Raw genomic sequence first — 24,330 nt, forward strand, 5'->3', positions numbered from 1 at the left:
TCTTTAATAGGAAAGAGAAAGATAAGGTGTCCTAGCTGTGGATATCTTTCTTTTGCACCTGATGGCTTTCATATCACATGCAGGATTTTGCTTTCTTTAGACATTTCTAACAGTATTTCCTATAAGTAGATTTAAAACACTGAAATGTGCTGGCTTTATCAAACTTCAGTCAGAGTGTGCAACCAGCTTATTTTAAAATCTAGAGGAACAGGATTCACCCAAGTTAATTTGTGAGAGAAGAGTGTGATACATCCAGGACAGGGACTGAGAGAGCAGAGGAATATAAAAAGAAGAAAGAATATTTCAGGCAGGAACCAGGGGATAATATGCAAGATAAATATTTTGTTCCCTACAATAAAACAAAAAAATCTGCAAGAGACACAGTGCTTTGCTATGCAGGATAGCAAACCTGGGGGTTCAGTTTACAAATTTATTCTCAAATTGCTGAATTACACAAGTGCAATCTAGAAGAGTGTGGTTTGTCTGACAGAACTATATTATGGATTTCCACTTTTGGAATTGGCTAAATATGTGGAACATACAGAAAGCATGACAAATTTTTCCTTGTCTCTGCATTGCTGGGAGGCCTTTCCTTAAGCAGCCAACTGTATTGCTGAAGGATAGCAATCCTGGACAAGGATTTGGTTTTATTTGGTCCATTTCAGACTAAGAAAAAAGCAATTAGATAGGCATGGGGGAGAAATAGTAAAATAGCACATCCACCCACATGGCACATCATGCCACTTGTCATCTAATATGTGGAATATGATGGAAGTTCTGAAGCATTTTCTAAGCACTTTTCACTTCTGCATCAGCTTCAAAAAATGGTATGGTTATTTAAATATCTAATTTCTCCTGGACTCAAACAGGCCCGGTGTAAGGTTACAAAGTGTTGGAGTAGAAGTAGCTTGCTTGGCTGGAATGGGTAAGTGGTTTCTAGATCTTGATATGACCTTAACCACTTGGATAAGCAGTCTCATGACATCTTGAGAATGAATAAGGCTTAGTTGTGCTTACCAGATCTGTGAGTCTTAGTGCATTTGGCTGCTTTTATAATTTAAAGAAAGATTTGGCTGTTTATAAAAGTGATAGGGAATGTTTTAGAGGAAGCAAGTGCTGCTGTGTGTCATATGCAGTCTACTTGGAGTTGAAAGCTCTGAAATACACTAGATATGAACTTGAGTTATTATCTGAAGACATATCCTATCATAAGCAGCAGCCTATTGGAAGAAATTCTGATCTACTGAGAGAATATGGAATATATGTAAAAATATCAGTATCTTTTATCCATTGTACAGCAACTCTTGCTGCTACTGGTGTGAAAAATGTGGAAGGAGACAAGTAACATATTAATAGGTCCTATTGCCTGGAAGAAAAGTAGAAAATTTATTCTTCTAACCAAAGGACTTTGGCAGCCAGTAGGTTCTAAAATCTCAAGTGTGTTATGGTAAAGAATGAAAGAGTTGAGGTATTAAGGCTTGAATTTTCTGACTCACCTCAACATGAATTAGGACTGCTTTTTTTCCTTCTTTGAAATCAAAACAGTAACTGTACCAGGGGGTGTGGAATTAGGTTTGTAGGCAAACCTTGCCTTCTCCTGTCACCATCCCAAAAGCAACAAATGTGTTGGTTGATGAGTGCAGGTGAGTGGGATGATTCAGGGTTGTGGTTTGGTACTTCTTCATTGTTACTGCAAAGGCCCTGCAGGATTTTCAATACAAAAAAAGAGGGAACTGGAGATGGATAATATCTTCTAAGTGTAACGAGGCCAAATAGAATGAGACAGAATTGGGCTTAAGATAATTAATTTCTGTCTTTGAACTTGAATGAGGAATCTTTTTGCAAGTTATTTTCTGATAAAATTAATATTTACTAGGAAAGCGTGAAAAATAATGGAGTTTTTGGGTCATCCTGGTCCACAAAGGTCTTAAACAGTCTTAGAACTACTAGAAACTTCATCAAGTGAATTCTGAAAACCTTAAACTTATTTATTACAGTTGTATGGCTTACTGACAGTTTGCACTTTTAGTACAAGTTTTGCAAAATATGAAGTTGAACACTTGCTCCAATTTTGAATCAACACTATCCTAATGTTCCTTTCCAAATTATTTCCTCTCTTTCATATTCAGAAGGCAAATGAGTGGAATTTCATGTCCTAATTGTCAGGCCTGCTGTGGGACTTTGTGTGTGTGGTCCTGGACAGTGTGCATCCTTTTGCATCAAATACACAGATCTGACAATGATTTGATCTTGGAAATAACTTAGTAGCCCCTGAGAATAGTTCACAGAACTGCACCCTAAATCTCATGTGGCCTATTTCCAGTTCTCTTTCCTAAAAAGGACCACCATTTTTCTCTCACTTCCCTCTGTAAACCTTCATTTCTGGGCCTGTCACCACTCTGAGCTTTGCCATCCCACACTAGCACCATCATCCTGGTTTTATTTTTTTTTCCTCACAGAGAAAATTTAATAAGAAACAAGGAACCAGAAAAGATACTCAATTTGTCTTGTTCTGCCCCTTTGGTTTTTGAGAGGGAAGTTGTTATAAATTGTAATTCCTGCAGCTTCTCATTCCTTAACCATTTGTTGAACTTTAAAATTCTTGTCGAGTTTGTTGCATTTAAATCAGGAGGGATGGGAGGGGAAATGAAGGTGATTTCCTATACTGCAGCAAATAAGTTCTGATTGCTTGATTCACTTCTGTTTTGAATATTTTTGATTCTACTAATTTTTTCTTCATAAAAGTCTTTATTTGCATGACCTAGAAAATTATAAAATCAGTTTTATCAGGAACTAAGTATGCCAAAACTAAAGATTTTAGGAACTGTCTTTCTCACACTCCTTGCAAATAAGTTGTCGGCAGGTTAGTAATGAGATGACAGCTACAGAATGTGTGAGGGGGGAAATGGGCATTTTTCTGGAAAGGAGCCTTATTCCACATGAAGTTAGCAACCTCCTGTGAAAATCATAGAGGGATTACCAAACAGAGACATGACTTTGAGCAAACCACTGTGTTGTGTAGGTGCTGCACAGACTGTTGGCATGGCAAGGGAGAAGATGACTTATCAATGTTCCACCTTTGGCTCATAATGCTCTTCTGATCTACTCATGCAGTGGAAATAATGTCTGATTATTTTAGATAATTAAATAATGTGCTCTGAACCTTCATGTTTATGGTAAACTGAAGTGACTGGAGGCTGTGCCAGATGCTGTCTGCAAGAGGCATTGCAGTCCAGCTGCTGGTGCCCTGTAGTGTGACACAGGGAGCTGAGGCCCATATGGAGGTGGGGTGTAACCTATGGTGTTACCTTCCATGACCTCTTTTCCCTTCTTTGCCATTCTTACGTATTTAGACTGTGCAGGGAGCTAGGGAGGGACCTGCCTCACGTTGCAGATGCTCCTGCTTGCTGCCCATGCTGCATGCATTGGTGTAGGTGTTTCCAGGAGGCACCAGAGAACTGACTCACCAGTAGATGCTGGCATGGTGCTGCAGTGTGCCATCTGACCAAAAGGACAGCTTTCTGGGATAAAGGAAAAGGGGAGAGGCAGATGAGTCACAATTTTTTTCCCTTCACTGATATAAGAGAAGACAGCACACTTGTTGTGAGAGCTACAAGAGTCAAATGAAAACTTCTCCATGTATGTTTGGAAGTATGAGAAGAGCAGTGAGGCAGACATCTGTATGACATTGCCAAGCATCTTCTGGGATATGACTTGAAGCTGCCAAGTAGATGGATGCTCCTGTTTTCCAGTGATGGCATCAGAAGGTCCTTTCAGGCCAGTACAGCTGACTGACTGGTTTTTTTGGCTTCTTCTGGTCAGTTCCTAAGTGCACTGACAGGTGTGAGATGGAAGAATGTGGGTTACTGTGATTCCATGGCATCTTTTGCTGTTATGATGAGGTGTGTGTGGGTGAGCAAAAAGGAGAGCAGGTGTTGAGAGAGAGAAATAGAGCTTGAAGTTGAAATTAAGGTTTCTCCTTTTTCTTTACAAACTCTTAAACTTCTTTTTTGACTGCATCCCAAAATAAACAGAAACTAACATGGTGCATGTTTAAGATGGTTGTTTCCTCATGGTGGTTACAGACGTGTAGTCCAAAAGATGGGCAGTATTTCTCTTCTTCGGCCCTTGTGGCTGAAAGAGTGTGGTTTAAAGTGTGATGATTCATTAAAGCAGACAAGGACTTGAAAAGGGAATTTGAGAGAATTATTTATGTGAGGGAAAAGTGCATGCTGGGGAATGAGGTAAGTATGGCAAGTTGACTATGCTGATTTTATCAGGTTTGATATTGTACTGTACAGAGTGCATGAGATTCAGATTGTGATTATGCCAACATAGAAGATGTCTCCATTCATGAGGGTGCAGTTCAGGTTCAGAATGGAGTTATTTTTTATTCATATGCAGCCTTCAATAATACAGAAGACTGGAGGGAAGACTACTGTTTTATGGGACCATTGTGTTGTATCATTGGGCAGCCAGACAGAAGAAAATGCTCTGAGTCATTGCCAGTTTGGGTTGAAATGGAAAATATGATACAGCAGGCAACTATATCCAAAAAGGTATGAATGGTTCAGTACATGGAGTTCTGGTACAACAGCAAGGGTCCAAGGCACAATGAATTGGGCAGTTCAACAGTGAAATACTGGGGTAGATAAGACATATGAAAACAGAGGAAGATAACAGCCTGAGGGCAACCACGTTTCTCAAGCTCTTTGCCTTTAGCTGGGAAGAACAACAGTCAGCTGTGAAGCTTCTCTTCTCCTTTAGCTTTGGGGCACTAGCTGTATAGACCTGGTCAGGAACAGAACTAACTTTGTAGCCTTACACACTCTGCACAAACAGGTTGAATGTTGAATCAGTGTTGAGGACACAAGTACTGCCCTTGTGGCAGTAGTTACAGGTTTTCCCTCCTCCAGCTGTTCTGTAAGTACCATCATGGCTGTACTCACTCCCCAGAGATTTAATACCAGACAGTGTCTGAAGGGGAGAGCAGTGGGGAAGAATTCTGGGAAAGCAGCTGCATATGAATGAGATATATTTCCTGTAAGCTTTTGATGTTGGTTATTGTCAGGGGCTGGGGGCAGGATCTGTAGGCCTGCTCTTTAGGATAACGCTGGAGGTGGCTGAAGAGTTTGATTAATTTTGGATAAATGGGCAGTGAAACAAGCTGCTTCCCAGAAGACAGCAATATGGATAGAAGAAAAGAAAGAACTTCAATCTCAGACTGCTATGTGTTTGTGTGCTGCTAGCATGGCTTTTTCCTCCTTTAGTTGCTGTCTCTAGCCTTAACCTGCCAGAGAATACTGCTTTATAGGTTAAAGAGAAGACTATGTGGTTTTGTACCATTTTCTATGCAGTGATGCACAAAATGGTTGATACACAGTAATATTTGCCTGAGGCCACACAGACAGATTTCCTGCTGGTTGCTAATGGGAAAGTTTGTCCTTCAGTAGCTACACAGCAGTACTTCTGTTTTAGCAGTTTTGGAGGACTTTGCCATCAGTTGCCTGGTGAATCAAGAGCACTCTTGTAAAGCAGGGCTGCTTTCCCAAACAACCTGCACTTTAAAGTGCCTACTGGTTGTTGGTCATTCTAAAAGCCTCAGGATTTCTTGCTTCTCACGGTTCAACAGGCTGTAGATTCATCTAAAGTTAAAAAAGAGCATTTAGTGTAGTTACAGCTGAGAAACAGCAAATTTCCTCCCAATCTCTGCTGAGCCCATGTCCAGGGAGGGCAGGGGAGGCAAGCTGCTCCTTGGTGCCCCAGTTCTGAATGCTCAGGTCCCCCAGGAGAGGGAGGGCAGCATAGAAATGTTTCAGCTGAAGAAAATTAACACCCAGCCCAAAAAACCTGTTTACCCTAAGGATCAGATCTTATTTTTGCATCAGTTTCTCCTGTCCTGACTCCAGCCATGCCATACCTGAAGTGTTCTGAGAAAAGTTACAAAGACTTGAGACCCTGTGAGAGCTGACAGTGTTTCAAGAGCTTTTGCAGAAAAGGAAGGTAAAACATCTTTCATTAAAGGGTTGGGTTTATTCTGAACTTGACTCAAAATCACTGCTTGCAAATTCACTTACTCTTCCTCATATTGGGGTAGATTTTAAATTATGTCAATTTTCAATGTTCAAGCAAAAAATTGCCTACTGGAGGAATTGGAGACTATTTTGTGTGCTGTCACCTTGTCTTTTTTGACCAGCATTTTTATGGGTGCTTGATAATTTGTGGTTTAGCTTCAGATTTTCCCCATTTGGTGCACTGCAAACCTGACTTTATGTTGCTACGCCTCGGAGGCAGAATAGATTTATAATTTATTACCTTTATTATTATAATAAAAAACATTAATAATTATAACTATATGTGTTGGTGACCCACTGGAAAACTTTGACCTTAGACAAGAGAAGCATAAGAGTATATGATTTTTCAATTTAGGGATGTATATACCTGTATGTAAATGGCACTTAAGCAGAATTTTAATGGAGAAAATGTAGATGAACTGTAAAAGTTAAAATGAGAAAAACTAAAATAGAGAAGCCTAGCAGCACAGGCTGATTCTACCATCTTAAACCCCCTAGTTATTTGTGGAAACAGCTGCACTTTCAGTGCTGGCACTAATATTTCTGGTCCTGTCAGGTAAGAGCTGCATCTTGCAGATATACACCCTCTGCATCTTATCAACAGATAAGGTTAGTGCTGATATCTATGCAACAACAAAACCATACTGTGCTTCTATATATATGCCTTGTGTGTGATCTCTGTGCTCTTTCTGTGTAGTGAATACACTGGGTATGCTGTAATTGAAACTGTGGACTTGAAAAATCACACTCAGAGAAGCAATCAGAGCATAACAGGTATGATAACAACTATTTATCAGAAATTGTATGGCTGGCAGGACCAGGGAAATGTTCATCTTCTAGTACTCAGCACTGGTGAGGCTGCACCTCAAATCCTGTGTTCAGTTCTGTCCCTCTCACTACAAGAAAGACATGGAGGGGCTGGAGTGAGTCCAGAGAAGGGCAGCAGAGCTGGTGGAGGGTCTGGAGCACAAGTCTGATGTTTATCCTGGAGAAAAGGAGGCTCAGGGGAGACTTTGTCACTCTCCTCAACTCCCTCAAATGAGGGTGTAGCCAGGTGAGGGTTGGTCTCTTCTCCCAGGTAACAAGTGACAGGATGAGAGGAAGTTGCAGCAGGGGAGATTTAGATTGGATATTAGTAAAAATTTGTTCATAGGAAGGGTGTTCAGACATGGAAATAGAGTGCCCAGGGAAGTGGTGGAGTCACCATTGCTGGAGGTATTTAAAAGATGTGAATATGGCACTTAGGGAATGGTTTAGTGATGAACATGGCAGTGCAGGGTGGCAGTTGATGTTCTTTAGGGCTTTTCCAATCTCAACAATTTATGATCATGTTCAAAACAGCTTGATTGAACCAGTGTCTTCTCATTAGAATGGGAAAACAAACATAACCCAAAAACAAAGAGCTTTCTTACTGGCTTTTTTTTATGGCTTTGTTCATTCCACAGGCTGATGATGTGCTTTGTGTTATTCCTTATGTTCTGAGCCCTTCCTACTATTTATGATTTTACTGCTATTATCTGTCTGCTGTCATCACTATAGCGTTAGAACAAAATGTAACAATATCTGTAATTATGGTTGTCTACACATTTTCTCTCTATTTTCCATTTGACTCATGTTTGTAACTTTCTAAATCTTTCAATTTTCAAATTGAGATAATCAAGGTCAGCCATATCTGAGAGCAAGGGTGGTGTTTATCCATTTTAAAAAATGATATTTTGATCTTCAGAGCAGGTATATAAGAACAGAAGCAAGAGAATATTTATAGAGGATTCTTAGAAAAAACACAAGTCTTCTTTCAAGAAAAATACCAACAATGAAAGGACACTTAATAGTGACCTACTGGAAAGTGTTGAACTTGAAAGACACACAAGATTATGCAGTTATTGAGATAGCCATATACATAGTTTAATATCAGTGGAAGTGCAAAATAGACATGAAAATTATATGTATTACGTTCTCTGGATGAAATCCAAGAGAATGAATCATGGAGAAAGATGGGCATGTGTAGGTCCTAAAATTACTGCTCTGAGGACAAGCTAGGACATGTAGGCACCCTTTAGCTGCCAGTTCCCACAGCCCAGCCATGTGCTGGGGGAAAGCACCCACTGGAAGAAGCAGCATGGGCTGGTCCCCAGCTGTGGCAGCAGCAGCCCTTGGTGAAGAAATGGTGCTGCTGGAGCCCAGGGCGTGTGGGAAGCTTAGGAGTACCTGGGGAAAGGTGATGGGTGATGGACAGATTGAACTTTCAGTCAGTGGATAGTATGTACCTAGTGTGTTAGCTAGGCTGGTCTTTGGTAGCTGTGCCTTTGTAAGCTTGCCTCAAACATTGCAGCTGTGGTTTTCTGCATGGGGGGGTTCTGTGTGACTTTTTTATTATAAAAGTTGGGGCTTTTTGTATTGTTCGGGGTTTTGTTGTTTTTTTTTTTTTTTTTTTCCCTGAGATCCTTAAAAGCATCCTCCTTTTTGTGTCTTTTTTTGGGGGGAGTAAATTCTCTTCTGCTGTGTTTCTCTCTAGTCCACTGTGATACCACAGAGTGCTGTGTGTGTGCTTCATTTCAAGCATTGAGTTTTAGATATTCGGGACTGTCCATAAGTGAGTTAATTGGTGATGCTAATTGGTGATTAGCCTAATAATGGCTTTGATTATGTTAATTAAACTCTTGTCCCAGACAGCAGCTGTTAAATCATTTGTCTTCAAGCTCTCCCTCAACTGGGGTCTTTCTGAAACCTGCTGGTTTGAGTTGGCAGGGTTAGGTACTGAGTGGGTGATACCAACACAATGTTAGCACCAACACTGTACTCAGTTTTTTCCTTGCAATTTTAAACTTCCTCTTGTTGAAAGCCTATGATAAAAATTTAAATGTCATTGATCAACTTCTACAGTGTGGTTCTCTGGAAGTTCTTCTAAGTGTAACTGTTCTCCAAGGTGATGGAGAGAGCCTATGGCACCGGTTTATGCTAATTTGCCTTTTGGTGCATGTATGCACTTTGTGGGATGCTTATGGATGCTGGTTACACACAGATCATGAGACGAAAACACAGCAGCTGGGAAGGCTGGGCCAGGTTGTGGTTTTCCTGAAAGCAAGGAGAGAAGTGGGTCTTCTGTATGGATTGTTAGCTGACAGAAAACAGTGTCGAAATGAACACTTCAGCAAGAAAAGATTGTAACTGTGGTGGAGGGAGCTGTGTGGCAGCACTGATGCTGCTTATTTCCAGAATAACTCAGATCTTTTAAATTTGTATAAGTAAATATAAGTAAGCAGACGTCGCAGACTGGTTTGTCCACAGCTTTGAAGCAATTGTAATAATTTCCATGCTGCTTTTTAGCATGCTTTCATCCAGTCAGAACAGTCTTAAGAGACTGCAAATGCAATGAAAAGGGAAACTGGGCAGTTCCACGCAAATGTATATCGTATGGAAACATAGATTTTCCTGACACTGCCCTGGTACCGTAGCTTTTAAAGCTCAGGGAATGAGTACAAAGTACTAATGCAGAAATTATGTTGTCTTAATGCTGGTTTACTGAAATTGGTGACAAACACAGCAGGATGAATTTCGCCTTGTGTGTATGTAAAACTAGTATTTCTACTTGCAGAATATTTCAGTTTGCCCCTGTTTTGTGGTTATGGTCTTTTGGGGCATTCAGAAGCCCCACATTGTTTGGATTGTTTCAGCTGAGGGTGCTCTGCAACTTGAAGCATCAAGCCTCAGGTCAGAAAGATTGCTTTTCAGACCTGAGGAGCATTTTAAATTGCTGACACATTTACAGTGAATACCTTTCCAGAAGACTGAACAGCACCAAGCCTACAGAAGCCAGTTCCTTTAAACAATGCCTTATCCCTTGTGATTGCTGTGACGATTAAATAACTTCAGAGTTGAAAAAGTTTGACTGGCATTTGCCTTGAGCATTCTTGTGCAGTGCTTTTTTTAATGAGCTCCCACACTGCCAGTTTGCAACTTTTAGTATTTAAAGCTTTCTCTGTGCTTCAGTCTTACTGCAGTGTTGATAAATTGTGTTTAAGACTTTTATTAGCAGTTGTCCTTTTTGCATGAAGTGTGAAACCATGCATTAAGGCAAGGAAAGGTTTTATGTTTGTTACTACTTAATTATGTCCTAACTTTAGTGTAGCTGGAAGTCTAAATGTACTAGACAGTAAGTACAAGGGCAGAATAATACAGGAAAGATAAAAACTGTGATAATGAACCATCAAAGATTCCAAAGTAATTTTTAAGACTTAACAAAATATTTATACATTTTAATGAAACTGCTGTGACAAGACTCTCCCACTATGCACTACTGTTGGAACTGCTGAAAGGACATTGCTCCTATTCTAAGGCTGAGGAAGAGGAGACTGTATGAAGTACCAGCAGAGGGAGTCAGGACTGGCCATTAAATGCTGGAAATTTTCAGATGCCAGTGGTCATCATCTGAAAGGGAAAACATGTTGTTAATGTGTGAGACGAAGTAAAAATTGTTTCCCTTCAGAATCTTCTGCCTTTTGTGTGATACATATGTGTGTTTTTCCTTGCTGCATTTGGATTAGGAATATGAAAACACAATCTATTCTATTTTGGGTATCCTCATAGTGATTCCATTCAAAAATGGTTTTCTGAGCAATTTACCTCTTTCCTCTGCCCTTCTCAAACCACACTAATATGTATGGAATGTGGTAGCCTTTCAAAGTGTTCAGGATTTAATACCTCTAGCTTGTCACTGGTAGAAAAATATTGGCAAAAGGAATAGATCCACAGAGCTGGGGAGGAAAAGTGGTTCAACATGCAAAATGTTGGCAGCATGCTCAGAAGAATCACTGTCTCCTCTGCTCCCAGCTGCAGGGCAGTGGTCTCTGTATGGATGGGATGGATGCTGTCTCTGATGGCACCCTCATGATGAGAACTTGGGCAAGTGAAAATGCTCTGAAGAGATTTGTGGCCTTGCAGAAGCTCTCGAAGCTCTTTTCTGTCAGTCTGCAGATTAACACAAAGGACTTCCCTCTCTTTCACACCTTGCTTGTGACAACTTGTTTACTTAGGCTTTGTATGAAGGATATTGCTAGGACCCAATGTTTTTGTCCTCTTTAGTGTCCTTTGCAATATCTCTGGATTTGTGCTCCTTGGCTTGTTCTGAAGTGTTTCTTTTTTCATCTTTCTGGCTTATTCCTTATGCTTTCATCATTGAAATAATGGAGAAAAGCAAATAAAAATCACAGAGTATTTTCTTTAAGATATAAAGATGGATGAATTTATTTTCATTAGCCTCTAGCAAAGACAACATTCTCACTGGGGTATTTATCACTGACACTGTGTTCTTTTGGTCTGACTTGCTCAGTCTGGCATGGCAGTCATGATGTTGACATGCTCTTCAAACAAAATTTTTAGAGTTCCATGTAAGCCATAGCTCAGCCTTCTACTGCTGCATTTCATGTAATGATCTTGGTGAAAGTGGTCCTAACTCAAGCTGTTTCTTCATTAAACAGGCTTTTGGTACATTTTATGGAGTAATGGAGATTCAGCCAGAGACATTGTTTTTCTTCTGGAGTTTGATTACTGAGCATTCAGAGAGATTGGTGCTTGTTGCCCTCTTGAATTTGCAGAAGGTTCTAGGTACAGCAAACAGGTGTTATGACCTGCAAAGGAAATAAGCTGATAGGCAAAGAGCAAAGCAGAAGGTGAAAAGACTCTGTTGCTTGTCTCCTCAGTGCTGACAGTGGGTAGGGGAGAGGCCCTGAGCTGGCAGGTTTGGGCTGAGTTCCCAGCTCTGTCACACACTCCTCTCTGGCCATACACAACTTTGCTTTGCCTGTCTTGCCACTCTTAATTCTTCACTTCTTACTAGTGCAGAGTGGCTTTCACTGTGCTCTGCACACACCATACTGCTGTGTATCTATTCCCTCCCTCTGCAGTGCCACTGAAATTCTTTTGATTTTGGGTGCTACTGATATGAGTAAAGCCAAGCCTGTGCAGAAAACTGGACATTTACACTCTCTCTGTGCTTTTTTCATGAGTTGAGTTGTCAGCTGCTCCTTTGTGTTCTGTGTTCCTAACCTCACCTGTATTCCTTTTCTGCTCTTTCACTTCTGCTTACATATTTAGATTTGTATCCCTGTTCTTTCCCTCCTTCCCCTCCTCTGATCTGTGAAGAGTCCCAATTCTCCTGACCATCTAATTTAACTTTGATTCCCTCCTAGTCATTAGGCTTCTCTATTGGGGCCAAGAAGGTCTGGCAGCCTCTTTGATGGGTTTGCTAAGCTGTTGATTTAAATTTTACAGGCTTTGTGATGCAGAGAGACTGCTAAATCACTGCTCCCATGACAGGTTTCTGAAAGGCTGGGGGAAGACAGAATATTGAACAGAAAATTGGAAGAAGTGAGAGAAAACAGGAGGGTAGAATTTCTGGAAGCCTGAAGAATAATTACAGGCCAGGTAGATGACAAGAGTCTGACAGGGAGAAATAGTTTTAAAGAGGAGTGTAGATGGAGAAAGGCAGGATAGAAAGAAGACAGAGGGACATTTGTCAGAAGGAGCTGAAACCATGGTGACTGGATTCTGAATGCTCAACATCAGGGCTGATATTTAAGGACAGCTTCAAGAGGTGCTGATCAAGAAAGTCCATCTGTGTGGTTTCAGGTAGATTCTCTTTTTAAAGAAACAATCCAGAACAACAGCAACAACACCTGCCAAAAAACAACTGGAAACAAATAAACCAACCCCAACAAACAAAACACAACTCCAACAAACAAAGCACCTAAAAAAATCCAAACCCAACATCAAGGCTGTGTACCATTCAAAGCATGTCAAGAGAGCTTGACAGAAAAATATTTTAATAGCCTGCTGCTCTTGTGCTGATTGATTACAGCAACAGCTCAAAGATAAGCATTCTGTCAAGAATCATTAATATCTGTCAGCCAGTAGTAGCTATGCAATATCAAAAATTCAAGCTGTTGCAAAGCATTCTATCCTTGCCTTGTGTTGAAAACTAGTAAATGAATATTCATGGTAGCACACACAGCTTACAAACAGTTCTTCACTTCACATAGCTTTCAGAAAATGAGCATGTAGGTTATTACTACAGTTTAGCTGCAAAAATAAGTTCCTGCTTTTTTACTTCTTTATACTTTGACAATCTCAATACCTGTAAATGACATAGAATATATTTACCACAATTGTTTGCCCAAATCTTACTATTCATTTCCAATGAGCTGTAACATTTTCTTGTTGCCTCCATCAGTGGGAAGGAAGAATTTAAGATCTGGAAGATTTAAGATGCTACTTAGGTGATCCTGTAAGTGGCAGAGATTTGAATTACAGAAGGCAAGTTCTTCAGTGCTTAAACAAGGAAAAGACTTATGACAACTGCAGAAACTCTCCTGGAAGTCCTCTGATGTTGTGAAAGTTATCCCTGATCTGTAAGAATTCTCAGGGAATGTGACCTTAGTGACTGCTGTGGGATTAAGCTACATCCACTATTGTGTCAGCAGACAGTTGGCGTCTGGGGGGACTATTCCTTTTGGAATTCAAAGATCAGGATTTAAGTTCAGGAGGAGCTTACGTTGTGTACCCTGTGTCACAGTGATGAAAAGTTTACTCTGAGGTTTGACTCCTGATGATGTGCTAGGGTTTACTTAAGCTGAGATTTTGGTTACTTTCACCAGTTGGTACAATTATCTTATTTCCTTGTGACTCCTAAGACTTTGTTCATGCACATATGTGACATCACTTCAACGAATCTTGGAAATTACTTTTCTTAGGATCTTTTGGGAATGCTAGGATAGTAGATGTTCTCAATCTGCTGTGGCTGGTCAAGTAAAGCTTCTCTGAGCAAGCCTGCCAGAAAACACATTACTCTGTGGAGAGGTGAGAGCAGAGAAGCCTGTGTTTATGTCCACACATATCTGCCTCCTCCATTCTAATCCATTATTTCATGGTTCAAAGACTCCAAGGATATGGAAATACTGGGAACACACCCCTGCTGTATTTATGGAGATTGGAACAGTTCTACTAGTAACAACTCTTTTCCTTTCCTTTCCTTTCCTTTCCTTTCCTTTCCTTTCCTTTCCTTTCCTTTCCTTTCCTTTCCTTTCCTTTCCTTTCCTTTCCTTTCCTTTCCTTTCCTTTCCTTTCCTTTCCTTTCCTTTCCTTTCCTTTCCTTTCCTTTCCTTTCCTTTCCTTTCCTTTCCTTTCCTTTCCTTTCCTTTCCTTTCCTTTCCTTTCCTTTCCTTTCCTTTCTCTTGATTCAAAATATTCAGTCACCTTTAGGTGGAAGAACTCTTCAGAAAAATGGAAGATATGAGTTCAGGTCTCTGGTCCTGCATGATATTTGAAACATAACCCTGTTGTATTGCAGGTGTTCAGTGACTGCAGGGGATTATACTTGAAGTATAATCTTCCCAACCGTTCTTCCCTAAGCAAGGAAAAGCTTTGTGTGCCTGACTATTGGCTGAGGTTTGTAGCTGCAAATTACTGACAGAGATATTTCATTACCTTTGAGAGTCCTCTGTACTTTCTGTTGGACAGCTTCAGCTTATTAGCATCTGCAAATGCCATTCCTTTGTGCCTGGCAGGCACTGCACAAGCAGAATAGTTCTCTAAACAGGTCCCAATGGGACCTTAATACATCCTTATTTCTGACTGTATATGTTTGTTTATGTGCAAATATATTTGCATTTTATGGTCACTTGATAACAAACTCACCAAAGCACAAAATGCAACTGTCTGACATCTTTCAGATGCCAGATGATTTCAGTGTAATGTTTACTTTAAAAAGAATTTAGGCAGTATCTCTTATGCAATAGCATCTACCTCTGAATATCATGATAAATACAATCCTTTGTGGAAGTGTGGCATGGAACTCACAGCTGTATGCATGTTTACTGCTGCCTTTACTCCTGCTGAGTTCTAATAAAATAGCAGACTCAGCCTGGAAAAGAAGTACTTTTAAGACTGGAGCCGTAGGAACAGAAGTGAATACCTGCTTTGGAAAGTTAGGCTGTAAACCTCCTCACCACTCTAGAGGCAAGTATTCCTCTCACATGCAGTCATCCGTGGTTTGTCATTAAAAACAACAGTGGTTCCAGTTATTTTTTGATAAACCCTCTGCGTCTTCACTAGCCTGTCATTTCACTCACCAGTAAAGCAGGGCCCCCTTGAGAAGCCACTGTCTAGGAATTATTCCCGTGTCACATTCCTGTAAATGCTGTGTGCACCTCTTGATTTTGGTCTGCAAGCACACCTGTGATTAGTGTGTGGGAGGAGCATGACTCACACCTAGTAATTCCAGTGACAATTACTCTTTAACCACCCCAAATTAGTCTTCATTGGTAAATGTCATCTTTGTCTCCGACCTCACTGGTTTAGTCAACATAATTCCAAACTTCATTATTCTCATTTGTGTTACGAACAGTATTAAATCTTTGTAACTGTTTAGTGATACCAGAAAAGGGGAGGTTTTGGACCACTTTGTTTTTAGGTTTGTTTGGGAAGTGTTTGAAAACCCTGTGTAGAATATAGTCAGTGTAACTTGTTTGTACTTGTTTCACCCAGAAGTAAAAGTTGTGCATGTTCAAGAAGGGATTGGCAGGTTGGTGATGAGCACCTTGCAGTCTGGCTGTGGTTATTGAAGTAACAACACCCCAGGGTGGCTTACCAAGGTTTTGTTCATCAAAAGCTTCAGACTGACCTGCAGAGAGGCAAAGCACACAGGTGCAGTGTAGTCCAGTTAAGTGCAATAGCTTTAGGAGTTTAATTTCACAGTAGAGGAGATCTGAACTGACAATTAATCGTTGTCCTTATGTCCATTAATCCTGTCAGGTGCAGCCATGCCCTTAGCTCTTGCTGGCTGGTCTGTCACCTGAACAGACCTGGCAGCTCCTGGGTGATTAGCACAGCCTCTCGGGTGTCTGCTCAGTGCAGAGGTCACTGCTGGCTTCACAGTGTGACTGCTTAGAGCAAAGTCAGCTTGAAGGGTCTGCTGAGTGTAAACCAGGTGAGCTATGGAAGACACAGGCTTCCCATTGCATGCTTTCAGTTGTTTTCAGGGTTTTGTTCAACTAGTTTTAGGTTTGGGGACAATACAGTTAATCCAGAGTGTCTTCTCTCTGGAGCCTGTGGGACAAGGGATATGTGATTTTCCCATCAGCTGTCTGGTTGAGGCCAGGACTCTACCACCCACCCCTGGTTCTCTTCACAATGAAACCATAGTACCTCCATCCCACTCTGCTTTTATGTTGAGGTAATTTACAGGCATTAAAATTTTACATTTTCTTTTGTTCTCAGAGAAGAAAAAGCCTAAAAAAAGAATGTGCTGTACTGCTACACAGACAGCAGAAGCTTTTGTAAGTCATTGGATGAAAGTTAGTGGTCGAAGAGAAATGCATTATCTTGGTATTCCTCTGAACTGTGTCCTGAACTTTCATGACAGGCTGACATGCCTACACCTTTGCAGTGGTGCTTAAAGCACAGCTCAGTAGAGGTTTTAAGGCTAATGAGAAGAGAGAAGGGGAAGCCTTGGGTCCTTCCTCCTTGTCATCTCACTGGTGGTTTCAGATCTGAGTAAGACCAGCAAGGAATCCAGCCAACTACGAACTTCCCACATGGGTGCTCTGGTGGGAATAGAGAGAAGCCACCTGAATCCAATTATCATTTGGAGCAAAGAATTCTTCTAAATATCATACTCAAATACAAGGTACCTTAATAAAATGAGTTTGAAGCAATGACCAAAAGGAATCAGACAGGAATTTTGCTTGAACTTTGCAAGCGACTTTAGCCATTAAACGCTTGTGTTGCATCAGTGATGGGGGCAAGTCCCGTCCAGAAATCCGTATATGTAAGTGCTGGATGGTGGTTTTGGTGTGCAAAATTCAGATCCAGTTCTGGACTCTCAAAAGCCACAGACAGATTATTGCAAAATGAGGCCAAATCGTTGCCAACAGGAACAGGCTTGAGGCAGCAGTGCAAAGCCCAGCAGAACGTGTGGCAGTGGTGCAGGGAAAGGACCAGAAAGTTTGGATAACAGATGATTTCCTTGATGTCCCTAGATTTCTCTCCTGCAAGGCCTTGTGGAAAGGATCATACAAGTCACAGAGGAAATAGCATCAACAGAGGAATGCTAACAACTACGTAGGCAAGCAGTTTCACATGAAAAGACCTTTTCCTAATTGTGGCTTTTTGTTTTTGTTCTTTTGTTTGCGTAGTTCTATCTCAGTAATAGATTTTAAAATGAGGAGAGTTGGTGTTTAATTGGGGGAAACCATTTGAGTTAAGCTGAGGACAGATAAAACTACTTTTGAAAGCAAAAGCTTTCATATTGGTGCAAATGAGTAAAAATCTAGAAGCAGTATCTGTAGATTTAATTTTAACCAAGTAATTGAAAATGGCCATGCATTACCCTATATAAACTGTAGAAGAAAAATGATGCCCTTAAATGGCTGTGTCGTCATTTAAATGGTGATCTGTTCATTAGTGCTGCGAAATGAAATAGAAATCCATTTCAATTTTCTAGACAATTTAAATTTTATTGTCCATAAAATTCTACAAAACAGTAAAAGAGTGTCCTTTCTCACAAATTGCAGAGGATTTAATCAGATTTGGCATTTTATTAATTCTCATCATGGTAAAACTTGTTAGTGAATACATTGAGCTGAGTTCATCCTGTGTTGGTAAAAGTGTCCCACTGGGGACTCTGCTGTGGTATGTTTGGAATAGAGATGGTTTTTGCAGCTGTTATCTGTTTGTACATTTAGTTTCCTCTTGGTAATCAAATTGGCACATCGAGCAAGATCTTGATGATGCTCCATCATTTGAGCATATGTACTTCAGTGTTGCTCTAGACTAATCCCTTATGACATTCCTGAAGATGTTGTGATAAATATGCTGCTCTTTACAGGAACTGTAGTTGCTGTAACTAGTTGTGAAAATTGGGACATTTTTTTGCCATTCTGTTTTACCTTATCGGAGATAAACCTATCTTGTGTGGAATAAAATTTGGAGAGGTGCTTAGGAAGTGCCATTTTCTGTAGAATCTTCCCTTTTCCTCTAGTCTTACCTTTGATTTATCATGCTGATATTTCCCATTTCAAATCTTGCCTGTTGATCTTGCTGTCCCATATTGTTATATTTTGACTGAAATAAATTGATTCTGCAAGGAATTTTGTGTGGACTCCTTGTTTAAACTGTACTAGTTCTTGGAAAACCTTTTTGCTTTCAAGGGTTAAGGCCCTAATTTCAGTTAATGACTAAGTGTTTGGAGGTAGTCACAGCTTTCTGTCAGGTTTAAGAATTTACCTGTAAGTTGAGGCAGAACATACACATTCCTGTCTGGTTGATGATGCACTTTTGGCTGTTAAACAGTGCTACCCCCATTGGGACTCACCAGTCAGTGGAAGTGCTGGGCCTTGCAGAGAAATGGATGCCTTCAGGTAATTTAAGTAAGAAGAATCAGGTGAACTCATTGGTCTGCAAGTGCTGCTTGTTTATAGGATGAGAGTGTGCACCCCTATTTCCCTGAAAGTGAGAGATGCTCGTGGTTAGGGATTTCAAAGGCTATCAGCTTGGAGTCTCACTGTATCCAGGATGCTCTTCTCTTCAATTCCTTTCAGCATAATGCTTCTGTTGTTGTCTCTTGGTGTCCCTTTACAGCAGAAAGGCAGTGTATGACCAGATTCTTATTCCTTAATTTCACAACCAAGAACACATCTAGGTCCTCACAGGCTACTTCTGACTTGTTGTGCATCTGATTACTTTAGTAATCTGCTTTTCTGCAAGCGTATTGGCTGCAGTGGAGTCTGTGGCTGCCATTAAATCCCCCTCTGGTGACTGTTGGCTTCTCTCAGGGTAAATACAATACTTAACTCTAGCTGTCAAAACAAATGAATGATGAGTTTTGTGAATCAAGATTCTTGCCATTTTACTTGTTTGGACACTTCTCAATTTGTCAAAATCCAGATTTTACAGTGTTAATTAGTGGGACTGTGTTAATTTAGTCAGGTGCTGCTGTGCAGAAGTAGGAGCCTTGGCCAGGGAGATAATAGCCACCACTCTTCCTTTGTATGGATTGCCAGGAGGCTTCATGCTCCCTTTTCATAAGCAGGCTCTTGGATTCAAGATGCAGCCTTTCATAGAGAGCAGGGTGGTGTTGGCCCTTCCCTGTCAGTTTGGAGAGAGCTGTTCATGTTGAAGAGCTTCCTCACAAGGCTGATGCTGAAGTTTCTTCTATTGGCTTGTACTCAGTCTGGCACCAATCACTCCTCTGATCAGTTTTGCCTTCTGCGTTTTTCCATGCTGTTTATCTTAGCCCAGACATGCTGAAGGCAAAAGCATGTTAGAGAGTTGTGCTGTGCATGATGCTTGCAAGCCAAAACACCTGTGATTGCTGCTATGAGCTGTGTGGGTGCTTCAAGATCAAAATTAAAAAAAAAAAAAAAAAGCTTTGAAGCATCCTAAGGGATACTGGAGTTCAGCATCTTTAGAAGGTTTGGTAGTTTACCAACACTTGCCTCTGTTCTTCCATATTAAGTCTTAAACTGGCAAAATGTAAATCGTTGCAAATCAATGAGATAACAGGAGGTTATATGGCTGTGCTCCTGTAGTAGCAAGCTGCTTTTGTTCTGTAGAGTTAGGGAAGAGTGTGAGGAGAGAAGCAGCGGGAGCTGCTTGTGGTGTTTGTTCCATATCTGTTCTTAACTTCCCTTCCTGCCCTTACATGCTGCAGACAGTCTATTTTAAGGTGCACAGATGTTTCTACTACTCTAGTCCTTGGTAGTTGCTTAAGTGGCTTCTCAGAGCAGCTGTTCCCTTGTTTATGTCTCTGACGTTCATTTCATTGCAGTTCTTGCATTTTTTTGGTGATGGGAAGATGAAAACCCCCCCATGTGCTGATGCTCTGTTGTTTAGCCTTTATCAATTGTGTCCTCACTGGTATCCTACCATTCTGCAGAGGAGACATTTCCATTGTAGCTGGAACCCACTGTTGCCCTTCTTTGTCCCAATTTTACTGCCAGCAGGGTGATTTCACCAAATGTCATGATGAGAGTGGGAAGATTTGCAGTAGGATTCAATGAAGAGTTTAATAAAATTTGCCTGTGGTCTCTCATCTTTCATCCTAGAAGTCAAGTGCTTGCGCCACATGGTTTGATGTGCATGTCCCTCATGGCCTATTCAGGCTTTCTGCTTTGCTTTCTGCCATTAAATTGATTTTCAGACTTGCTCAGTAATGTGCCAGTTCTCTGATCTTTGCCATTGCTGCTGCCTCGCTTCAGAGGTGCAAATTAGAAGCTGGTGGCATGAAAGAGGGAGGTGGAGCAGTGTATTGTTTCAGTCCAGGAGAACAGAGAGCTGTGGGAAGAGCAGGATTTAACAGTTACTGGGACAGCATGGGGGAGAGCTCCTCTGGGAATTTACTTTCACTTAAAAGAAAGTCTTTTACCCAGGTTGTGAAATTCAGGAAGTGATGTACATGCTAAGACTAGCAATTGTAATTTGTTTTATAGCAGGTGAAAATGTTCTGGATTAATATTATGAAAAGTCATGAAATGCAGAGCATTAATTACCTATTAGATTTTGGCTAAGTTGTTTACATTTATTCTTTAGTAGACTAAATGGAGTTACATCTTTATACACTGTGTTAGTAAAAAAGCAAAAAGATAAAAGATTACAAATGGGAAACTTTATAATACACAAAGCTTCCTAAGAAGTGGCAAATTAAGCAGCTCTGGGTCTGTCTGTACTGTTCTAGAAGGTTGTGTAGATACTTGATAAGTACATCTTGCTTTAGAAGCTTTGATATCAGATTGCAAGACTACAAATAACAATTCTATCAAAACTGATTCTGTAAACAATTCTCTACGATACCTGTTCAGTTTGGTATTTGCTTGCATATTGTATTTAACAGTTCAGTGTTTTTCTTTTAACTGCATGCTCTCTACCCATAAGTAAGCATAATTACCACTAATCAAGACCCCTAATCTCAAGCAATTATAAGCTCTTACATTGTTCTAATTGCACATTTGAAAATAATGTCATTTTCTCGTATAATTATGAGATGATCCATACAATTAATTTCCGCCTTTCTTTTTATCTGATCAATGTTAATTTTGTGTGACCTCAGAACGTGTTATCTGAAAAATGCCTTTGAGACATGCAGTTTTTCTGGTTAATTTACAATTGTGTTTCATATTCAGTAAGAAGTGATACAGTGCAAGAGATATTTCAAGGCTGTGCTTTCAGCCATCTATGAACTGAATAATTTGTTGTATACTAGGAACTTGTTGGTGAAACAAAAGTGCAATTATACATTTAAATCATCTACTATTTGCAAATGCAGGTGCTTGCTCTTTGAATAGTACTTTGGTTAGTGCAGTATGTAAAAGGGATTTATTTTGATTTTTTAACTGTTAAGTGGAATTTACATGCAGACAGACAGACTATCTCGCTCAGCTTCCCAGACAGCAAAAATGAAGGCAGTTCATTTTCAGAAAGCACTGCAAGTTCTTGGGGGCAAGATATAAGAGATTGCTCACTAGTTGATGTTGGTCTCACTTGTTGCTGTGTAGTTCTGCACACATTTTGTGTGCCAGGGCATTGGATGAGTGCGTTTTGAACAAATCATCATCAATCTCTGATTCAGCTCAGGAACCGAATGCAGCACTTACATCTGTAATTGGGGTAATTGTAAACCTCTCATTCTTACAGAGAGAAATTCTTCCTCTTATCATTCTAAAATCAGACCCGAGATCTTTTACTGGTAGCTGAGGCCTGCACTGGCTTGTATTTATTTCTCTATTCTTGCTTGTTACATCACTAAAAATAGCAGATGATTTTGTGACCTGTGTCTGACCTTCATGATTCACTTGTGGGCAATTTGCTACTGCAATTACTGTGGTCCTATCTGTGATAGAACTGGTTTAAATGGAGTATCACAGACTGCAGTGTAAATGAGCACCCACATTGTTGGGGACAACATGTTTTTCTTTATTCTCAGAAAAGAATATTAATGTCAGGGGGTGAGGTCTATATCAGTTCTGAGGGTTCTTGACATTCCTGGAGAGGAAAATGCTGGAGATTTTGCTCTGTCATTAATAGCCCAACTTTCTTCCTTTAGCAGAGTGTGTGTTTCTGAAATCATTCTGGGGCTGCAGTCTACTGCAGTGGGTTCATTTCATTATTCCTTTGAAAGGAAGGAAAGGCACACAGCCAGCTACTTCTGTGCAGAAGAGTTCAAGGTTTAATATGCTAATGTATCTACCCAATATTAGGCCGCAAAAATCCTTGGCTTTAATGTGTCTTTAATAGTAATAAAATGGTTAGCTAATGATAAATGAAATATTGTAAGTGTGAGAATGTAAAAAAATTAATCTAGGCAGGAATAAGTTTTCTTGCCAAGATAATTGTCATACTGGAGCTGCAATTTGCAGTGGAAATTGCTTGCTTCATAATAATCAAAATATCTGATTAGACTTCTGTTTTTTCTTCAAGTTTTATGTAGCTGGACATTAATGGGACAGAGTGGGGACCCCATTGTACCTTTGCTGGCATGAAGCTCTATGTGCCAAGGTACTGAACCCCCAGGTCTCACTTGGCCAGAGAGCAAAGAGAGTTGTATGGACACAAGTGGTGTTGTCAAGAAATCTACAGATTACCACCCTCTCTAATTTGTCACCTATTTCAGTGCTGTGCTGGCTGCCTTGTGCTGCTGCAGTCTCCTGTAGGGTCATGTTTGCATTTTGTTTAACAAGAGAGCAAACCAGGACTTATTTGGGACAGGTAATGCTGATCTAATACAAAAATACTCATGGATTAAGGAGCTGTTGTGGTAAATCTGTTTTGTAAAGCATTTTATCATTCTTCACTACTCATCGGGCTGCCTGGTATGGTTTTGTTCAGGCACAAGTTAAAGTTAAACAGGGAAAATGTGTTTCTGGTCACTGTATTAATGATCTACACTTCCCTTTAAACTGTGTGTGCACATTTTTCTGCACATTTTTTTACCTGTTTGTACAGATGAGTAGATGGAAAAAGGGAGAGCTGTTCTCTACAGAAACTCATAAAAAGAAGTCATGCAGCATCAGGAAGGGATTCAACAGAAAATCAGCAGTGTAAAGGCCTTGAGCAAACCTAAACTTAAATTACACCTCTTGATGATTAAGGCAAAGACAGTCCCATGAGTTTGTTTTGCAGTGTCAAAGGTTTTTGTTGGTCATAGAATCCTAGAGCATCTTAGTTGGCTTAAGGATATCTGCCTATAACACTCACCTGAATAAATAGCTGCATTCTCAAAGGAAGGAGTGGTTTGAAGATTTTTTTAATAGCTGATGAGGGAGTAAATAAACAGCAAAAAGGGGGTTTTTCAGTAAGGCACAATATATTTTTTAAAAATATGGCTTCTGATTGATTTATTTTTATCTCAAGTGGAAGAGACATGATACTCACAATTTAGTGCTTGTTTTGGGGGACAGGAAATGATTAAGAAGAACTTATTCAGCAAGCCAGAGCACTTAAGGGTGGTTATCATCACATCTGCAGTCTGACTGTTCCTCTCCCTTTAAAGCCAACCTGTAACATATCACTGACCTGATTCACAACAGAGGAAAGCTCCCCTTGAGCCTTCCTATCTCTCCATTTCATTCAGGGCAGGATTGGCTGGGAGAGTCTCAGCCTCTGCAAGCTATCAAACCTGGCTGCCACCAGCCTGCTGTTCTGTCCTGGGCTTCAGCAGATGGATCTTCTCAAGTCCTGTGTGTTTTCATCTGCTTCTCTCCACACTTGGAACACACTGCCTTTTTCTCTTCCTTGTGTTTATTCTTAAACTCACCTTGATGAACCAGCTGGCTTCATAACTGTGTTGTGTGAAGTCATGAGGGCTGTGCAAAGGTCTGCCTCTGAGGGCTCTACCTCTTGCCTCAGCCCTGCTGTTCTTTTACCTGAAGAATATAAAATGTAATGCGAGTTTTTATGTATTATTAAACTTAGTTTATAAATTACTGACCCATGGTAGCTGTTTATTACACATTCCATCTTCTGCTTTGTCACACCGAGGTGGGTAATGATGATTCAGCTTACTACTGTGATAATGCACTTAAAGCCTGGAAATCTGTCACTCATGGTATTTCAACACAGGTGCTATAAACCTGAGATGAAAAATTAAAGTATTCGCTGTCAAGCTATTTATCCTAAAATTCTTCTGTCTGCTGTTGTGGTTTTGTAAGGTTTTGGGTACTGCTGAATTGTTTGATGGACAAACAGTGATATATTGGGAGCTCTGTGA

The 24,330-nt window shown here is 40.3% G+C and overlaps 1 protein-coding gene across 1 annotated transcript in view; it reads left to right on the top strand.

Annotated features, from left to right (window-relative positions):
- Positions 1–24,330, top strand: part of KCNH1 (potassium voltage-gated channel subfamily H member 1) — a 173,082-nt gene that overhangs the window by 58,537 nt on the left and 90,215 nt on the right. The window lies entirely within an intron of this gene.

The sequence above is a fragment of the Sturnus vulgaris genome, chromosome 3, assembly GCF_052056855.1.
Source record: "Sturnus vulgaris isolate bStuVul1 chromosome 3, bStuVul1.hap1, whole genome shotgun sequence".
NCBI lineage: Eukaryota > Metazoa > Chordata > Aves > Passeriformes > Sturnidae > Sturnus > Sturnus vulgaris.